This window comes from Drosophila suzukii, chromosome 2L, assembly GCF_043229965.1.
Source record: "Drosophila suzukii chromosome 2L, CBGP_Dsuzu_IsoJpt1.0, whole genome shotgun sequence".
Taxonomy (NCBI): domain Eukaryota; kingdom Metazoa; phylum Arthropoda; class Insecta; order Diptera; family Drosophilidae; genus Drosophila; species Drosophila suzukii.
Genome location: NC_092080.1, coordinates 11,874,589 through 11,893,314, shown reverse-complemented (window position 1 = coordinate 11,893,314; position 18,726 = coordinate 11,874,589). Strand labels below are relative to the sequence as shown.

General features: G+C 37.6%; 1 protein-coding gene across 4 annotated transcripts in view; it reads left to right on the top strand.

The window, feature by feature from the left end:
• Positions 1-18,726, top strand: part of LOC108007190 (uncharacterized) — an 81,473-nt gene that overhangs the window by 45,419 nt on the left and 17,328 nt on the right. For 2 of the 4 annotated variants that reach the window (XM_065865071.2, XM_065865070.2), the window contains exon 1: positions 10,309-10,447. The exons of the other annotated variants lie outside the window; for them this stretch is intronic. The gene's annotated coding sequence lies outside the window, so the exon portion shown is untranslated. Of the gene's footprint in view, positions 1-10,308; positions 10,448-18,726 lie in introns of those variants that run through there. 4 annotated transcript variants of the gene reach the window in all.

The window sequence follows — 18,726 nt, the reverse complement described above, 5'->3', positions numbered from 1 at the left end:
GTAATGGCCATTTTGTAAATTTGTAAAACAATTTATTTTTCGAGTGTACGGTTACACTTGCATGTGTGAGGCCTCGTTAGAGAAGCCAGTTGTCTTGATGAAGATGCACACACTTGGCCATGATAACTGGGTCCCGAAATTAAGTTGAAAACAATTTAAATTTGTTAGAAGCCGCCGGCAACGAGGCGAGGTCCCAAGGAGTGTAGTACCCATGCCAAAAATGGGTAAAAACACTTTCAACTCCCCAGCACCGGGCATCAAATGGAGGATCCGGGCCCAGAGAGATGTTGACGTCAAACGACAGCCACGAGACACTTCACTTCTACTCGTATACATACTCCAATGTTTCTTTTTTTTTTTTTGGGTCGCACTTTTATGTGTAATTTCATGTTGTGCGAAGCGTTTTGATGGAGTTGCAATGTCCTCTCCCCGGGGAATGGGAATTTTCTTTTTTTCGGGAATTCAGTTTCTGGCGGAGTTTCTTTACGGAATTTTTATGGCCTAATAGAGTTGGTCTTGAGTGTACATTTAGTGCTGAAAAGGTGTTGATTGTGAAGGAGTAGCGCTGGCCAGGGAAATAAAACAAGAGTTCAGTTTACGATTCCGTTTATGTTTTACAAATAACTCGGGTATTTACAGCTTACCAGTGGAATGTTAATTACTTTGCAGTAGGTGATTTAAAACATGGTGTACCATTTACTAGGTGATTTGAGCGTTTTGTTTTAGTAAGTATCATTAGTAGTTGAGCGATTATAAAAATATAAATATTATGAAAGTAGAGATTAGTGAAATTTTAGTTTATATACTTTCATATATAATTTAAGTCATAAGAAAACATTAATAGTTTTTTAATGGTAATTCTCTGAATTATTAGAGGAATGGTACGGATTTCTGCACAACACGAGATCTAAAACTAAAACCATGTGTTCAAAGATCTCCATTTCAATCTCCTTTCAATCATCTTCAGCCATCAAAAGAGCGAACAGATGAGGAAATCTCTTCAATCCAGAAAATATCCCTCATCAGAACATCACTTTTCGGATCGTTGCGAGTTCATTTCATGCGAAACATCTTTGCTTCTCAGATTTCTCGGCTGTTTTGGCAGCCTGTGAAGTCGCTACCTCCCTCTATTCCCACTCTTGAATACCCCTTGATCCCTTGAAAACACTCCAGTACTCAAGTCCACCCAACTTGGACGACAATTAAGTGATTCATTAAAAATGACAGAGCATGAATTGAATTGAGAGCCGGCGTTGGAGTTGGAGATGGAGTTAGAGTTGAGTTTACTGTTCTGGTTTTTTGGTCTTGAAGTTTGAATAGAACCCATAATAGTGGTGGGCTATATAGAGGAAATGTCAGTGCGTGCCAGAAGATAAAGGAATAAAAGAAAGTTGTTGATGTTGCCGCTGCCCGACTACCGTTCAAAATTTAGGAGCGTACGTACGTGCACAAGTATTTGAAAAACTCATTTAAATCCAATGGACAGACGGACGACCCCCTCTCGAGGGTGGGATCCGGGATCTGGGAACTGGGAACGGGGAATTGGGAACCGAGAACTAGTGAAAATCAAATGCAAACGACGAAGGCTGACGCTGACATTTGATGCCAAATTTTCAAGTGGAACGACCAGCGGCAGTGGCAGCCAAAACACTTGAGGAATTGCCGCCGCTGTCGTTTAAAAGATGATGGCATGAGATACTCGACGAATGTGCGAATGTGTTCTGCCCCAAAAACAGTGGAAAAAAATCTTGGGAATATGACATCATTAAAAAAAATACATTTTTATCAGTCAGAATACAGAAAATTATATGTATTTGATATGAATTTTTTAAGAAGTTCACTTTAATGTGGGATTTTAAAAAACAGAAAAAGATGATTTTGATTTCAATTCTTAAAATGAAATTAAAATAAATTTTATTAGTCAGAATAGAGAAAATCAAATGGTATTTGATAAGGCGGAAAAAGGTGAATTTGTTATAAATCCTGAAAATGAAATGAAATCTGAAAAACGCTTTTATTTTTGGAACCATGTTATGATGATAACTTCTCGAAAAAGCTCTTATGAAATTGTAATAAACATCAAATATTTCTTAACATAAATTAAAAAAAAGGCATTTATGTTATGAAATAAGGTCCTAAAGTTCAGGACTACGTTTATAACCCTTTTTTCGCTCGGTGCCTTAGTCGCCCCAGTAGCAAATACCATCCTCCGTCGACTGGTCCAGTCGTAAATATGAAGCACAAACAAAGCAGCTCGTCCAGATAGAAATCAGTGGAGTTCGAGAAGAGGTGGGGGCACAACAGAGCGATTCCGAGGCCGTCGCATTAGTATACGGAAGCTCGAAAACGAAAAAATTACAATCTCAACCGTTTGGCAGACAGACGATGACAGAAGAAGCCGTGATCCAGTGATGATGGTGGTGGTGGCCAAAAGGAAGAAAAGTGGTAAGGGGCGGCAGATTCCGTCGGCAGATAGCTATAGACGGCCCAAGCAGGCCATAAACTGGCGACTATGAAGATATATTAGGCAAATAGATGGATGGATGACTATAGTACGCCATCTCCATCCGTTTTCTCTTCTTCTCCTACTTTTTTTTTTTTTTTGTTAGTCGCCAGCCGAAGAGAAACAATTTTCGACAACGTTTTGGCAAATGCAAATGGAGTTTGACAGGCCGCCGCCAATGTTCCACCATCAAATAATAATAAAAGACTCACGGAAAATGATGGCCTCGGGAAATTGAAAAGCCTCATCGATGGGATAATACCCTAAAATGTAAAAAGGGGTTTTGCTTTAAACAAAATTAGGTTTTAATATAATGAGGTACATGTTTTTTTGACTATGATAAATACTTAGTTTGAGCACATCATTTTATTAGCAATACAATAGCTCTAGAAAAGACAAAACAATATTTTTATAAGAGAATTCGTGCCTCTTTTTTTGATTTTTATTATTTTCTTCATTGTTCTCAATGCCCAATTTTTAGACAGAGTACACAAAAAGGTTATCAGCCATATTGCGGCTTATGATGAGTATGATGAACATTAGAAAAGAAGTTTTCCTTTGGCTACCTGACATATACACACACACTCGACTCACGGAGCACTGCGTCTCAAATTACATGACCATGAAGAGATGGGGGGAAAAAATTTATTACAAAAGATAGACAAAAGATGCGAAATATTTGCCCCTGACTGACGATGGCGATGACGATGACGATGACTATGGGAATGCTGGCAACTGCTGCTAGAAACTCGCACAGTGCTGCAGAGAAGTTAACGCACGCTGAATGTGCAAACAACAAACGAAAAAAAAAAAAATACAAATATGTCTGCCCGTCCAGCCAGCCGCATAAATACTCTCCGGGGAGTTGTTAGTTTCGTGGGGTTCTCTCGTGTGGATTGAACGAAATATGCGAAGCCTCCAAGCCGGGGTTTCTCGCTACCATAGATTGGTGTGGGCTATAGTTTTTGCCAACCCTCCATTTCTCCCAGGGCAGGTCCTTTAGCAATACACTTGAGGAAATAATTAATCAAGTATTTCATTCTCATGCCTCGAGAAACTATAAGATCACTTTAAAAAATAGGACCTTAACTTAAAATTGAGAGAAATACATTTTATATATCAATTCTCTTTTTTATAAATTTGTTTTTTTTTGTATCCAATTAATCTGGGCGATATGTAATATAAATCCGTAAACAGCCTTTTGCCAAATATAAAAATAAAATCAAAAAGCTTTCCACAAATGATTTCAATGATAAAATATTTAAAAACATTCGCACCCAATCGATTAAATATTTTTTTAAAGCTGAATGATACTTTTGTGATGCAGTTAATACGAGTTTAATTAGCTTAAATCCTTAAAATTTCCTGTGGGAAAAAAATAAGAGAAGACTTGTCTACAAAAGATTTTGATGATAAAATATATGTTAACATTATGCCCCAAAAAGATTTATTCATTCAATCAGTGTAAATCAGGACATTTTTTGTGAATTTCGAAATGATTCTCTGTACATATTTCTTTGCCCTTGGGGGGGCGGCGATGGCGATTGCCACCCAAGTTGCCTGTTTATGAATTACTTCAGCCGTGCAGCACGCGTACATATGTACTATATAGTTATGCATGTACATTGTACACTGCACAACATGTATTTATGTATGAGTATAAAATGGAAAGCATAAACAACGACGGCGAATGAAAGCCCTGTAGCTGCAACAAAGGGCATCTCCCTGAAATATGCTGCAAAACTGCGAATTGCAAACTGCAAAACGCGAAACGAAACGAAACCAAACCAAACGAAACGCACTGTGTGCAACAATTTATGGCCAACATTCAACAGCGGCGAAAGCGAAGAAAAAAAAAATACATAGTGAATTGTTTGCGGCAGCATAAAAAGTAGCCAAACAGATGGGGGCAAAGGGGGCGGGGCTGGCAACTTGGTTGCTGCATTTCTTTGCATAAATTGCAACATTTTGTGGCACCGAGCTTGAAGTTTCCACTGCCGCTGTTTAGGCAATTTGTCATTGCAACCATCACAGTTCCTGTATAAAGATATCCAGATATAAATCTATCTCAGCATGCGAGAGAAAAGCCACTTTCAATAGGGTAATAAACAGGTTAAAGAGCCCAACTTGAAGTTTGATTGCCAAAAAGTCCCTTTGAAAAGTTTCAAGTTTAGAAAAATGTAATGCGTTAAATGTATGCGCAAACTTTTGGGGCAGTTTAAAGTCAAGAATAATGTTGAGAGTTCTAAAGGACACAAGAAAAAAAGGTCCAAGATGTCTTAAATATATGTTTTAAATATTTAATTCGGGTTTTAGTAGATAGTTGTAGATACTTAAAATAATGTTAGTAAAATTTAATACAAACTTCTAAAAAGCACAAGGAAAAAAGATCTAACACGATATAAAAATATTCTGTTTTTAGTAAATAGGTGTAGGTATTTAAAATTATATTTAAAACAAACCCCAATTTCTTTAAAACCATCTATTAGATTTTAGTAAAATATTTATACCCTTGAAAACCTTCTTTTAAACTCAGCTTGTATTTATCCCAACATTATACCCTTTTAAGAAGATAGTCTTTTTTCTTTTCGGTGCAGGAGTTACTAGCTTGAGTGAGGAATCACTCAAAAAGTGCGAAAGTATTTCCACACGCCCCGGCAATTGAGGAGAACGAGTTGAGGCGTAAATATGCTGCTGCCACACTGAGATTACCCCATAGCCCCCGAAATGCATTTACGCCAACTCAACTGATGCAAATCTAATTCTCGAATGTCTCTCGCACACACAGATACTCACACTCACACACATATTCCGTTTAGTCGGTAGGGCGCAGTGGAAAATATAAACCTCTCAAGTGCAAAAACCATTCAAAAACTAAGCTAAATTTATTTAAGGAACAGCCAGGCAACGACAACGAATGCTGCTGCAACTAGAATATTTTTTTTTTTATTCCACTGCTTTCTGTGTTTTCTCCGTTTTCGGTTCGGTGTGTTGAAGCCCCTGCACATTTCACTTAACAGAAATAAAAACTGAAAAGAAAAGCCAACGCAAATGCGACCAAAGCCCAAACCAAACTGAACCACGGCGTGCCATAAAAAAAGGGAACAGAAAAGGTCTAAGCAAGTTAGATTTAGAGCTATGTGTAGACGCGTTTATATCCTGATAATTGTTTTATGGGCATTTTCAATAGCTTTATCAGGTACACTTGATTCTTGATATTAAGAAAAATGTATTTACTTTGCTATAATTTGTCTCTTATTTTATGATGTTTTTCTTTATAAAACAGTTTGTAGAACTTTTTTGATTTCAAAAAGATCCCGATCTATACAAAAAATCAGAAAAGGCCTATGCAAATAAGTTTTATAGCTATGTGTAGACGCGTTTATATCGTGATAATGGTTTTATGGGTATATTCAATAGCCTTATTAGGTACACTTGATTCTTGATAATATGATAAAATGTTTTTTTTGTTATAATTCTTCGTTTTTATAGATTTTTTAGACAAAATCCCGAACTATAGAAAAAAGAACAGGCCCATACATGTTTATATCCTGAAAATGATTTTATAGGTATTTTTAATACTTTATTAATATTGTGAATGATGTTTCTCATAAAATCCCCAAGAACATATATGATATTTTCACAAATTATTTAAAATTAATATATTATTTTATAAAAGGATCTTAAAACCTTATTTTGAAGACTCTAAACAACGACTTTTAACACTTTTTTGATTTCTAAAAGATCTTATACATGTTTTTTTTTCAACACTCTTAAATTCCTGAAAGAAATCCTGTGCCATGTAGGTAAAAATTCTTAAAGTGTGTTTATTATTATTTATAAAGAAAATGCTTTTTGCGCCAGGAACACCCCTTATCCAGGGTATCCCAAAAGAAGTGGGAAAACCCATGCGGAGGCAGCAGAGCAGAGCGAGAGCAGCCGACAAATGTCGCCAGCGAAGAGCAGGGAAAATCGAGGGGATATACGAGTATAGTGGCGGTTGGGGAAATTGCAGGAATGAAATTCAGGTGCTGGTGGTGCGGTGGTGACGGCAGCGGCGGCGGCGGCTGGAAAACACTCGGGAAATACGTTGACTGGGCTCCCATCTAGCGTCTCTTTCGCTCTTTTTGCCATTTCGACCACGTCCTGGTCCTACAAACGTGTGCATGCAAGGTGCTCGTATAATGCGTTGTGCGTGTTAAAAGATAGTTTTGCCCAGCTCAACGCGAGGCCAAAATCCAGCAACTTTCAGTGGCAGTGGCAGCAGTCGGAATGGAATGGAAAACTCAAAACCTAACACAAACCCAACCACACAGCCCAGCGACAGGTAGTTTTACACATTGAAAAATCCCAAACACCGTGAAACGTATCGTTTTTGTCGGTTTTTTTTACTGGGTTGGGAACTGTGCTCCCGTTTTTGGTGGCTACTGTGTGTATGTGTATAGGGATGGGCTCCCTAATGTAATAGGTCTGGGGATCAAGGCAGCGCGAGACAAATGCACAAAGCCCCTTCCGCACTCCTTTGTTTGTTCAGAATTCAACATTTGCAGCTGCAGCATTGGCATTGGGATCTTTTCAATATCTGTTGGCATAAAAAACGGGGCGTTCTAAGGGGATTTCTCGGCATTTGGCTGCGATTTGTCGTGGGGGGAAGGGGAAAGGTCATCAAATGGCCTCAGAGGGATTGCCGTTTTCACTCACTCACATTTTAGTGGAATTTGTTGAAACAAGTTTTTGGTCTATCCTATTTTAGTGTATAAACTGCCTAGGTTTTCAAAAAGTTATTAGAGTTTTAAAGAGTTTAAGGTGTGTATTGTTTTTGATTCCAAAATGTGTTAACTTTCTAAAGCCAGCTTAAAAGTTTTGTTTTCTGAAAAGAAATGATAATTTATTGCTGCTGCCCTAACTAAGCAATTATTATTACGACACCATTTTTGTTGTCTCACAATTGTTAAACCAACACGAACCAGGGATCTTTTGTTTTTTCGGTCTTATGCCTTTTTTTCCATGCTGCGCGTGCTTCTTGTCCATCCATATAGCCCTTAACCCCAGAATGCCCAACATCGCATGCAGCAAGCATTGTCATCATGTGTTGCTGATAGGTCTTCGGCTGTTTTTTTTTCTTATTCCCCGTTTTCCCTCTTTTCATTGGATGTTCGGGTTCCTAGACAAATATTATTGTTTCCAACACGCCGTTATTGCATATTTGCCTTAAATATATGTACGTAGATATTTTTTCAAAGTGTGAATGAAATTAATGCGTTGCACGGTCCCGTGTCTCGGGTAAAATGGGGAAGGAATTTCCTCTTTTTCCCCGATTTTCCCATACAATTTGAAATACTCTGTTTTTGTTTGTACTCCGTTCGCTTTTCCTTTTCCCCTTTCCCCTTTTTTTCCCTACCCAAATATTCTTTTTCTATTTTCACACAGACTAAACGTTATTAAATGCAGGCAAATGCCTCGCCGGTCCAATGGTATTTGTAGTGTTGTCTTAGTCGCTGTCGTTGTTTTTATGTTCTTGTTGTATAGTGTTGTGTAGTGGCATAAAGGGCAGAGTTCCCTCGATGGTAAATATATATATGAAATATTCTCCTTTCTCCTTTTTTGCGCTCGCTTTGAGTGTTTATTTTTTGTGTTGCCTACATTTTTGGGTGTTGCTAAAATAAGCGTTGGCACAGTGGGTTAGAATTTGCGGAATTTTTTAGGTATGGTTTATTGCCAAAAATTCTTTTTCCTATGCAGAAACAATGAAAAATTGACTTGAAAAATTGATAAATAAACGAAAAGAAAGCACTTACTATTTTGAGCAATTAGAAAAACAAGTTTCGATTTATTAAATAGTTTTTAAGACCTCACAATTTTTTATTTTTCAATTATTTTTATTTCATTTGTGTTATTTAAATTCCCCTTCAAAAGACTACAAAACCACTTTAAAAGCACAATCCCCTCCAATTAGTTGCCTCAATTCATATAAAATTCGTTCACTTCAATTTCATGGCTTCAAACTTTAAATATTTTCCACACACACTCGGGAAACTTTCACAGGCATAGAAGAACTTTTTGTTGTGGCCAAAATTAGCCTTAACTGATTTATGTTCTTTAAAGACTTTAGTTGGCTTCGAATTCCCCCCATCGGTATATCCTATGGTTGGGTAATCCCAATGAATAACGCAGACACCTGTTCATTTTATGCATCATTGGGCTCTTTTGGGGCAACCAAAGTGCTGAGTAATGTCATTGGCTGCTTTTCAACATCTGTTACCGGCCGGCTGGTTTCGTTTGGGTTGGGGCCCACTGTACCTGGCCTTAGTCCTAATGCTAAGTAGCTTTAATGCTGCCGCATCGCTGGCTCGTTAAGCGGGGGGCGGTGCGGTGGGCGTGGCTGCACACACAAACGAATGCGGCGGGGAAAAAAATGCCGCCCTAAATGCTACTAATTAATGAGGATTTAGTGAAAACTGTTTTCGGTTTGGTTGAAATACAAAAAAAAAAAATACAAAAAAATACAGAAAAGAAGGAAATTCCATTGCACCACCGCCCTCGCATTTCGCTTTTGGTATTTGTAATGCAGTTTAGGGCGTTTTCATTTCCCCTGAATTTGTGTGTTCGCTGGTATTAGCATATAAATAGCGTTTTAAATATTTCTAGGCGCACATAATTCTAGGTATTTTCGACCCCCCTCCCGCCAACCGCTACAAAGATATATTACCGCCGTTTTATTTGTTAAGTATTTCTCGTGGCGTGGCCATGAATTTGGTGTGTTTGCACCCTGGGTTCGCGTGTGCCAGGACCCTAGGTCTTGGATTGTGTAAACAGGAAGCGATCCTAGACACACACACACACACACACACCAGCTCCTTGGTTGGAGAAAAAAAAAATAAGAAAAATATACCCACTCTAGGGCATTTAACGCCCAGCAGGCAAACGGCAAACAAATGTAATCAATGAAATTTTATGTGCAACAGAAACGCACTTCAGATTTTCTACAATATCCTCCTTGGCATGGCGTGTTTAGGCTCGCTCTTTATGCTTTTATAACTTTATTTAGCCCGACCAAACAGTTCAGATACAAATTACAATTGCGGCGCGTAAGGAAATTAAAAAAGGATTTCCATGTCTCGCACAGCAAGGTTGCTTTGCCTTCCGCAAACAGCAGTGTTCGAAATATTAGTAGTCATCTTTGGTTATAAAAATAAATATTTGAGGGAATAAATTTGTAAAAATTACTTAAGAATATGGCTTTTTTATGTGAAAAGTAAATAAAATTTCCACACAAATATTTATTTTATTGCAAAGCAGTGTTTGAAATATTAGTACAGTGATTTCTGACGTTCTAATCTGAGTTGAAAATGTTCTTAAAAATTTATCGAAATTTTCGAGCTTAAAAATGTTTTCATTGTGCTTAAATCAAGTTGAATTGGTGGTATTTAGATTGTATATATCAACAACTAATAGTTTATACTTATTAAACAGCTGTTAAATAAACTCAATTTATGTATTCTCTTATCACCAAATTGTACTTGCACGGTTTTTAAGAACGAATGCTCTCAATTCAAGAACAATTTACTTGAATATTTCACTCTGTGTAGGCTATTTTAGTTCTAAAAAAATATTTGAGTTGTTAAATTTATAAAAATTGCATTAGAAAATGGGTTTCCTATGTGAAAGACACATAAAATTACCGCATAAATATTTATTGTATAGCAATGCCATACCCAAGGCTATTATTTTGGTCACATCTGTATATTTTATTTATTTATTCCCCTCAGCTAATGTAAATATTTTACCTTGCTCTCTTTTTACAGACAAGTCCGTTTCACTTCTGCTGCTGGAAACCTTCGTCCTTTCGTGCGTCCCTTTCTGCTAATTGCTTTGTGTGCCCTGCTCCTGACTCCTTCTTGTCCTCACTAAGCAGCCCAGATCCTTCCACACTCAAGGCTCAAGGTTGGTATTATACCCAGTTTATATACATTGTAATATGTATTCTGTGTTTTTTTTTTTGTGTCGAGGGGTTAGCAATTGGTTTTATTTTTGGGGTTTAATTGCACGGCTTTGGACAGATTTTAATTACTGACAGCACAGGCGGGCACAAGTTGGGTAAAAGGTCATTTGGAATGTTATCCAAACAGAGGAATATTCAAATTGAAATTAAGCTAAATATATAGCAGGCCGTCGGCAAAGGGTAAATAAGTATTTGATAATGAAAATCGCCGGAGCTTGACCTTTTCCTTTCAGTTGATAATAATGAAAACGAGAGAAGTAATTTAAAAGTTTTGAGAAGGATTTAATGCAGTCTTAATTACACTTAAAATGTCAGCAAATGAATTTATTGGTGTGATTTATAAGCAAAATGAATGAACGAGTATTTTAATATCTTTCTGAATGTTTATTTTAAATACCTTTGAAAAGGGATTAGGATTACGATTTGGATTGGTTTTTTTGGAATGGTTTTACAGTCACTGATAAATCAATCGCCTGGGATTGCAGATGAAAAACTTTATCCACAAAAGTTTCCAAACAATTGCATTCAATAAAATCAAGTGGGGCTAGCAAATCAAACCCCATCTAAACAATGAAACACAGGAACAACATTAGCATTTGTTAATCAAAGTGTAATTCCGCAATTGCTACCAGATTCCAGAGAAGTTGAGCCGTTTCTTGGCTAAAACTGCCAACTGAAGAGCCATAAAAACCTCCAGCCAAGCGAAATAAAGTGAGACACACAGCGACAGATATAGTAGAGGTGGGGGTAAAAGGAAACTTTCTTAGCCACTCCAAGCGCCACAAATCACTTTAAACTGTAAGGACAAACTTGTGGCCCAGAGATGGGGGCTTTCTGATCTCTCCGACCACCGATTCTCGATTCCCCAAGTTCACCTGAGAGTTGAGCCACTTGCTAGCTTTTCTGGCCCGAGCTATTAAATCTCGCCACTTGTTCAACGAAATCGTATATCTGTAAGATATACAATCACTTAAATCGTTGAGCGGCTAATCCAGCCGCAGACTTCTGCCGCCGCCTGGAGTTTATCATATATCACGGGGAAAAACTTCCCCTACCAATTGACAAAAAAAGAAAAAAAAACCGCCCGAATTGCTCGCATTTCAAATGCCAAATATCAGTTTACAGGCACAGCACAGAGAACAAATCAATAATCCCGAAAACCTCACGAAAAAATCAACACAAAACCCAGAAGGCATATCAAATTTTTTTTTTCCTTTCTTGATTGACGTCTTTTTGGCTTCGCTAGAGGGGCGATAAAATGGGCGGCGGTTAGAAGGTTGTCTGAGCTGGAAGCTCTTTTGAGGAGATTCCTTTCTTTCATTCTTTCACTGATTTCTGCTTTTACTTTCGATTTGGCTTTTGTATTTTGGGTATTTGCGCTGATTAGCACAAGGGAGGGGGTGGCAAAAAAATAAGAAAGGAGAGGTACACTATCAAAAAGTTTGGATTAAGTTTAAAGTTTTATAAATTTTGGAAAATATTAACATTAAAATAATCTTTTCTAACTAAGTATTTCAAACAAAGAAGGTAAAAATATTTTACAGAACGATTTAAAAATGTTTTTTCATTTAATTAAACATTTTTTAAAGAAGATTGTGATCTATTGTGTAATATATTCCTCTAGAAATGTATAATATTGAATGTTGGGACTTTTTTCCTAGTGAAAGCTGGGAATTGCAAAGCGAGTCCTGTGCAAACGGAAAAGAAATCAAATGTTGTCATCATTGCCGGCGTCGTTCTAATCTCTGGAGCATGTTAATAACCCAAAGGGCCAGTGCCACGCCTTCCGACCTCCCCCATTCCCAGTCGGAGTCCCAATCCCAATCCCAATCCCCGTCCCCGTCCCCCCAAACCATTCCCTGATCAGTGTTGTCCATGTAATTTCATGCAAATATCATATTATACGACTGGCGATGGAGAACTGTACGTGTTGTGGGTATGGAAACGGCCTCTGACAATGTCGCACACAATATAATCATAACAACTCTTGGCGGGGGTGGTATGGTTAGGGGGGTATACCCCATAGAACTGCCCAGGGGGTGGACTTGTTGTAATATTTGTCAATAGCCAGCCAACCGATGTGCCGACAATTGACATGGCTAAGCAGGGAAATGCAGGGAAATGGAAATTCGAGTGCGAGTGCGAATGCGAAAGGCAAGGAAACTCAAAGTGGAGCGGACAGCGTGAAAGCAGCCCATAAATAAGCAAATAAAATGTAATAACTAAGTGAAAATGTGGAAAATGCTGTCGAAGGCCGTCGCTTTTAATGTGCCCCTGGAGTGCTGGTCTAAATGAAAATGTCGAGTGAATGGTGAAAGGATCGGAAAAGCTTTGTGTTCCGAATCAAAAGTGGTTTTAGATAACAATGAACCGAAATTATATGGAAGTGGTGCTGATTTAAATGGGCTAAGATGTTTGAGATTTTTTGGCTTGGTCCTAACATTTTGCAGTTGTAGACGAATCAATAAAATTGGTTGATCTATGGATATTTTATTCATTTTCAAGTAATTTGAATAAATACCAAAGCTTACCCGATATTCATTTGAATAATGCAGCATTCACTGGGCTAATCACTTAAGTGAGTATTTCAGCTATAGTTATTTCGCAGAATCGTTGCACCTGCACCATATAAAGCAAACCTGCTCTCTATCAAATTCGCACACGTGCCGAGCTGTGAGCTCTTAACTGGGATATTTTATTCATGGCACCCGAAATCTATTTCGACTTGAGCTGCTTAAGTGAGCTTCTGCTCTTCACCCAGCTAGTTAGCTATGCATTTTGCCACGCCCACAGAACTACTTAGCAGCTGCAATTCGAATGATGCACTGAGAAAAAATGTTTGAATTTGAATTCAGAAATCGTAAGTTTTGAATGATACTTGAAAAATAATTGCTGTCAAATCTCACTAATTTCAAAATCCATCTTTAAGAGATATAATATTTTGATATTATACCGTGTCTTGTCAATTTAACGTGAAAAATCTTCAGTCGTAGACCTTTAAGAACCAAAAACAAATTCGTATCTTTTTATTTATGTACTAAACTTCGGGGAAAAGTTCAAAAGATCATGAAATGCAATTCAATTTCCAATAATACCTTATCTTTTTTTTTGCTGTGCACCATTTGAGCTCAACACATTCTACTATCTCCCCCACATTCTGCACACATTTGCTGCCCCTTTAGTTGGTATTTGGTATTCGGTATTCTCCGCCCTGATAAGTTGCAATGCATTTCTTGGCATTTCTCTCTGGGCTGTCAGCTATCTGCAAAGCGCCACGCTGCCAACTAAACAATGAAGAACTAATCCACAGAGTATACAAAAGAATGGCTATAAAACTGCTCGTGTGGGTGGAAATAAAGAAAAAAAAGAAAAGCAAAGCAAAAAAAATAGGAAAGAGGGAGTGGACTTATAGGTGGGATTGTGTTTGTGTAAGGCCACTTTATGACTGCCCTTTTGCAACAATTGTGCAGCGCTGCATTCAATCAACAAACTTTTAAAGCGCAGTTACAAAACTCAAACAAACTGAAGAAGCACGAGTGAGTTGCAGGGACCCAACGGAAAGAAAGGAAAACATGGGGAAAAGTGGGGAAAGATACGTGATGGTCAGGGAAATTGCACAACAGCAGCAGCAGCAGCAGCGTTTAATTATGACAATCAATACTCACACATACTGGAGCATTTTGCCCACACAGATACTCGATTATATATACAGTTAAAACTCTATAAACCGAACAGGAATATAAAAGTTTTAAATGGGAATCAGTAAAAAAAAAAACAGTTACAATCTCCTTCATCAGTTGTGCAAATGTAATCTAGTTCGTTTATTAGCACTAAAAACACATTTAAATATCATACTAAATTGGGAATTTATGTGACATGTAGTACATTCCCCAGAAGCTCCACTGTGGCAGACTCACACATATGGCAGATTTTATTGCTGATGTGCTCTCATTGCTCATCTGCGCTGCCCAGGGACCTCGGACTAGTGCAAATAAAACTTGATTAAATTCCATTGGCGGTTCCAATTTCGCACGGGTTGAGCTCTGGGGTCGGTTGTGGAATTGACCGGAGAATCTCTAGAGATAGAGATGGCGGCCAGTAGAAGATGACGAAGAACAAGGAGCTGGACTAGAGGATCTGCCATATTACAACAATCAAACATAACCTAATTAGATGGACGTTGGTTTCGTCGTTGTGGTTGTTGTTTGTTCCATGAAAACCCGCGAATTCGTGGCAAGTGCGCCTGGAACCAAGGGTTAACTCAAGTTATGTAATCAAGTTATTTACTCTATACAATACAGTATTAATTAAAGGAAAGTTCTAATATTGCCTTGATTATTGACTTTAATTGAGTGTAATTTATTTGAGAGTTATATAACATTTCAACAAATGACAAACAGAATATTCATTAATTGAACCAAAAATTGTTGACTAAATTGCCCGAATTGCATTGGAACTAATTAATTAAATAGCAATAGCTGCACTTATGTAGAGGCTATCAAATAATATTTACAGCCCCTAGCTGACGGGTATCGGGTATCACAAAACCCATCATAGCTTTTCAAAGGACTCGTTATTGCTATTGCATTGTTATTGACTTCGTTGGTGGTCGTAATTGCATTACTCATCTCCTTTCTATACATATAAGGTCTTCATTACTATCCCTTTTTTGGGATAATATCTCTGGCCCTGGATTTTGCTGTGCTTGCAATAGCTTTAATTAACATGTGCGCTACGCACTTTCTTTGACCAGATACATACGCACACACAGTAGTGGCAAGAGGGTATTTTCAATAGTGATGGACGCGTGAGGGAACTTTATATAAAGTATAAAATTATTTTATTAAATAATATAAATACCTTAAAATTATGTAATACATAGTTATCTCACACTTCGTAAATAACCTTTAAAATTGAATCTTTAAACCTGACTTATACACTCTCTTCTATCAAGATGATATCTCTTTGCTGCCAGTTTGATTTAATCATGTTTTTATTAATTTAAAACAATAATAATAATATACACGATATCACTTTACGATGTCTGTTGCCAATTAAAGCCTGCAACACGCACAGTACTCAATGACACGATTAATATTTCCATCACGCACGCATCTCTAATTTGCCCTGCATTAACTTGAATGTGTGTGTATATCCGTGCGATAGAGAGTCTCATGTGAAGTGGCGACAATCAAACACACACTCAAAGATTAATCCTGACACTCACTTGCAAACTAATTACATGGCTCTTAGGCAACGCCCCTTGCCCCCAAAAAGGACCCAATCCGCAAACGTCCCTTGCAAACCAATAACCCCCCCCACAGGCTGGAAAGCAACCTCGTAATAAGGTCGCCTTTGCTGCAAATAAACATCGATTGAATGCAACATTTGATTGGCAATAATTGAAAATAGTTGTTGCACATTAAGAGATGGATGGTTGGAGTGATGTGATGGTTGAATGGATGGATGGAGGAGGAGGAGGCTTCCTTCCGACACCCACGGTGTTGCCATGACGGCCTTTGTGTACAAATATGTGTACATACATAGGGGGGCTTTATTAAATTCACACCCAACGGACACCCAGGCAACGTCTGTTGTCATCAACATTATTATCATCGTCATGCTCATCATGATGATGGGTTTCTTCTTATACGAGCATCTTGACCAACACAATGGCACTGAGCAGCAACAATAAATGCGTAATGATAGTCAGTCACTGTCACCTTCCCCCAGAAATATCCACATCCACATCCATCCACCCATCCATCCACCCAAAAACCCCTGAAGCACCCACACTCTCCCTTCCTTACAAGCCATTTCATTTAACTGCTGCGAACAAACAAATGAAACGAAGCTTCAGATCAGCTTCAGCTTTCAACTCGGAGCAAAATACTTAAATATTTCGCTGACACTTGGAAAAATATGTATAAGTATTCACTATAAAAATAGGGAACACAGTTCCTTAAAGAGGGTTTACATAATAAAATCCCTAATAAAAACATTTACAACCAAAAGAAAGTATTACCTGGTGTTTGATCCTAAGTTTGTAATTTAATTTTAAAAATATAAATGCTTATAAGATACTTTTTTTCTCCTTTATTAAGGATTAAAATAGTGTTTCTTTTGGATACAATATTTTATTATTCTTAAAATCTAGTCAATCACTTTCACCCATATACTTTTTGTTCCTTTGTTAAGGATTAAAATAGTGTTTCTTTTGGATATTATTATTATTCTCCCAGTGCAGTTCAGAGTTCCTTTGACAATCCCCAGCACCAATCATCCCGCACAACTCAGCTCAGATGCCCGGGCATTGGTCATTTGTTTATTTCATCTGCTGTAAACTGTCATTACTTTGTCATGGGCAATCCGAACTGAGGAGCGCAATCAGGGGCCACAGCTTGGGCCGATTGTCAGTACGCTTTTCACACGCCTCTTTGCAGGTTTTCTTTTCTACCCTCCTTAGTTCTGCAATTTTTCAGGGCTTAACACAGGAGCATCACAAAATAAACAGAATGGGGAAAATATGATAAAATGACAGTTCTTATCTGTCCTTATGCCCTAAGCTTTGAGATAAAAATGCGAAAGGTTGTTTACATCTAGTTAGGAAATAATTCTAGATGGAAAACCACCAAATGGTGACCAATTTATAAAGGGTGGAGTTGTGTTGTCAAGTCAACGGATCCCCCAACCTGTCGCAGTCGCATAATCCCTGTCAATCATTCAACCTATTCATAAAAGTAGAGCCCCCATAAGCTTTGAGTACATCGTAAATTCAAGAGTAGAACACATAATTAAAAGCTTTTCAAAGGCCCGCCCCAAAACATCAAAAGCCACAAATCAGTAAACGAACGATCGAACGGGGAAAAAAAATTTATAACAACATGCTCTTGAGGTTTCAGATAGAAGTGCTACTGTCTGGCATGCAGATATATATCTCTCTTTCCCATCGCATATTGTTCGATATTAATCGCATTACTTATTAAATCAATTAAAAACTTTTTCAAGCGCATAAATAACAACATTTGTTGCGAACGCCAAACGGAAAAACAGACAATCACAGAGCATAATCTTTTATTGTGTATCTGTCTGTCTGTCTGCACTCCACAACCAGAGCATTGTTGATTTTAATGTAATTATTCGTACTGCAATTATACGAATCATGGCTAAAAGTTTGTTCTCGGCGGCTTCTGCTTTATGTTTTGCCGCTCATAATCTGTAATAAAAACACCAGCTGACAGCGGGAGATGCACATTATTATGTGATTTCAAAGGACCGCTACCACTGCTGCCATGCCAACATTCAACCATATCCCCTCCCCCCCCCCCAACCCATCTGACATTGCATAATGTGTGGAATGCCGTTCTGTAATTTTATACTTTTGCATCCAACCATCCATCCATCCAACCATTCGTCTATGCCAGCACTCATCCATCCATCCATAACACTGAATATCCATAACCCTTTCTTCTTCTCGGTAGAATGCAAAATGCAGCAATCAAGTTGAATACCAGCGAAGTGGGTAAAATACCTTGCAACTAATAAACTCTTTTGGAGCACACACAAAAAAATTAGAAAGCTTCTGTTAAAATGGGTGTTAAAAATAAATATTCGAAACAGAACACTTAACAAAACTATGTGTAAAATGATTTTGGAAAGTAATAGTATGTCTGAAATATATTTTTCTTGGATCATATTAAATTATTCTTTGTGTTAGACCTAAAGTGCTCTAATTTATTTTCCCCCAAATTCAGATTGAAATCATAATATAATAGATTATATAAATCCATCGGTATAGAAATGGAAATGCAAATAATATATCTGAATTATATATATATATTATATATATTAAATTCCTTTTTTCAACCTACACTGTTCTAATTTATTTTCCCCCCAAATTCTGATTGAAATCGTTATATAATAGATTTTTTTGCCATGCTTGAATTATATAAACCCATCGGTGTAAAAATGCAAAATACAAAAAGGAGAATCAGGAAACAAGAGGAAACCAAATTGATTGAAATATTCATGGAATATCCCTGTAAATTGCTGATGACTTTTGCCGCTGATAGCGTTAAGGTAGAATCTGGTATTTTCCGTTTGAAGCTTGTCGAGAGAGTCTGTCAACTTCATTTCAGCCAAGGAGATGCTCTGGCTCAAAGGGAGGAAGCGTTTAATTAAAAACATTTTGTATACACATTTGCTTCCTTTTTGCGAGATA